At 40.5% G+C, this 2,242-nt stretch overlaps 1 long non-coding RNA gene across 3 annotated transcripts in view; it reads right to left on the reverse strand.

The window, feature by feature from the left end:
- LOC116186486 overlaps positions 1 to 2,242 on the reverse strand; it is an 18,893-nt gene that overhangs the window by 719 nt on the left and 15,932 nt on the right. Inside the window, exon 3 of one of the 3 annotated variants that reach the window (XR_004151494.1) lies at positions 1,229 to 1,244. The exons of the other annotated variants lie outside the window; for them this stretch is intronic. This is a non-coding gene — a long non-coding RNA (uncharacterized LOC116186486). Of the gene's footprint in view, positions 1 to 1,228; positions 1,245 to 2,242 lie in introns of those variants that run through there. 3 annotated transcript variants of the gene reach the window in all.

Consider the following 2,242-nt stretch of genomic DNA (forward strand, 5'->3'; position numbering starts at 1 on the left):
GAGAAAATTTTAGGTAAACTCTTCCGAAACTGTGCGGAGAGCAACAACGCGCCGAAGGAGGAGAGGGGATTCGTTTTCGAAGTTGCTCGTTGCAAGAAGAGCAGAACAGTAGAATGGGAGGGGGGATACCCAGGATCGATGATCGGGAGGACCGCGATTGTTCCTCCGCGTGGATTCTTTTCATACGATACAATGCCCCAATGTGATGGGGAATAAAGAATATTTCCAAAGAGCTGGCCTTTCCCTCGTTAAAACCAAGTTTTTGCTTCGGTTGACAATTAATATAAGACGATAAAAGACGATGGGATCGAGAGAGAATCGCGTCTTCGGTTGAAAAGAAGGAAGGAAGGAAGGAAGGGGAATGGAGCGTGGGACGAGGTAAAAAAGGGAGTGGGGGAAGGTGGCGAAGGTGGCGCCACTATTAACGAGCCATCGAGGCGGCCAAGAGGCGCGATTAATTTCCCACGGCTTCTCGCGTTACGTTCAATTAACATAATCCGCCCGCGGGAGGGAAGATCGAACACCGCCCTCCTGAAACCATCTCTCTCTCACTCTCTCTCTTTATTAAAATTATAAAAACAAAGGAAAAAAGAGATTTAATTTAAAAACGGATCTTTCAATAAAAAATACTTTCGAACGATCTTTCGAATAGAACGCTAATATTTACATTTCAATTAGGGAGAGATGAATTTTTTTCGTGCATCGTCGTGAAAGTGCGAGGGTATATGTACCGTGAAGGATTCATTTCCAGAGCGTGTCTGGGGGGAAAAAAAAGAGGGGAGGGGGGAAAAGAAGAAAGGAGGAGAAAAGGAAAAGAAGAAACGACGACGACAACAGCAGCAGCAGCAACAAAGCGGACGAAGGCTCGCGCAGTTTCAATGGAAGTTGGAGCGCGAGCCGTGAAAGGCAAATGCGCTCGACGAGCGGCCACGAGAGGGAAAGGGGAGAAGAAGGCAGGCATCTTTCTCCTTTCCACCGATCGGCCCCGACCGTTTCGCCTAGAACGAACTAGTTCCGCTCTCGTACGTACACCGAGTCCTACATACACCGATGCGGCGAGGGCCGTGTGTCGCACGCGTGAACGAAACCGGTCCCACCTACGCGAGGCGAGGGTTGCTCGCAAGGAGGCCGGATCTGCCGGACGCGGATAGAGACCGAAAATATTCTAATTAACCGAAATCCATAGAGGCGATCGAACAACCCTCTTCGACTTCTTAAATGTCCTCTTTCTCTCTCTCTCTCATCTGCTTCGATCACTGTCAACCGCGTTGAAATCTCGAGGAGGGGAGCTTCCTCTAAATCCCGAATATATCGTGGAATACGGTGATTAACGGAAATCGATGACACGCTCTCTTAACAAACGAGACTTTCCAATCGTTCGTGCAATGCATAACTCGTAAAATTCGGTATTATTTTACTAATTTTACTAGTATGATTTTGGTATAATACTTTTTTATAGAAAATATCAAGATGCATTTAATTCGTATATTGAAAAATAATTTCATTTAAAAGAATAAAGTTAGAAGTTGCAAAGTCATTTATAAATTTGAATTTATTTCTTTATGTATTTATCTATTATCTAAAAATTAATAATATAATAATTTTTTTACAATAACCCTTCCTTAAAACTTTCATCTTAAACATTTCTTAATAATAGAAAAAACAAACAAAGTATTTCATAAATTATGTGAGATACCTTATACATATTTCTATAAATCTTTAATTCTTTATAGTTTCTCAATTCCTTAGAATTAAAATGTCCAAAAATGATTAATTCTTGATACATACGGAAAAGAATTAAAAAAAAAAAAAAAAATAAAAAGTATAAATATGTTAAATTCCAGAATTATATTACCTTAATACAAAAACATAAAATTGAATAAAAATTTATAGAAATTCTTGAAAAAATTTCGTGCATCATCTCTTGTCCAATTATATTTTCCAAAATTATTTAAATAAAAAATTTTTTCAGTTTTGCATCAGGAGAATATAATTCGATAACACATCAAATTTTCTCAAATCGATAACTTTCTCGCCTGCGAGAGAAGCGAGAAAAGAATCGAAACGATCTTATTATCACAATTATAAAATCGTCCCACAATTCTTCCATTCTCTGCTTCCTCCAGCTGATAGAAATGGACCTCGTTCGAGGGAACGAGGAGGGAAAACTGGGCCGCGGAATGCGGTACGCCGATATTCCAACGAGTCGCCTATTCCCTCCCTCCCCCCTCCCTCCGCGTCA

This window comes from Apis dorsata, unplaced genomic scaffold, assembly GCF_000469605.1.
Source record: "Apis dorsata unplaced genomic scaffold, Apis dorsata 1.3 scaffold_772, whole genome shotgun sequence".
NCBI lineage: Eukaryota > Metazoa > Arthropoda > Insecta > Hymenoptera > Apidae > Apis > Apis dorsata.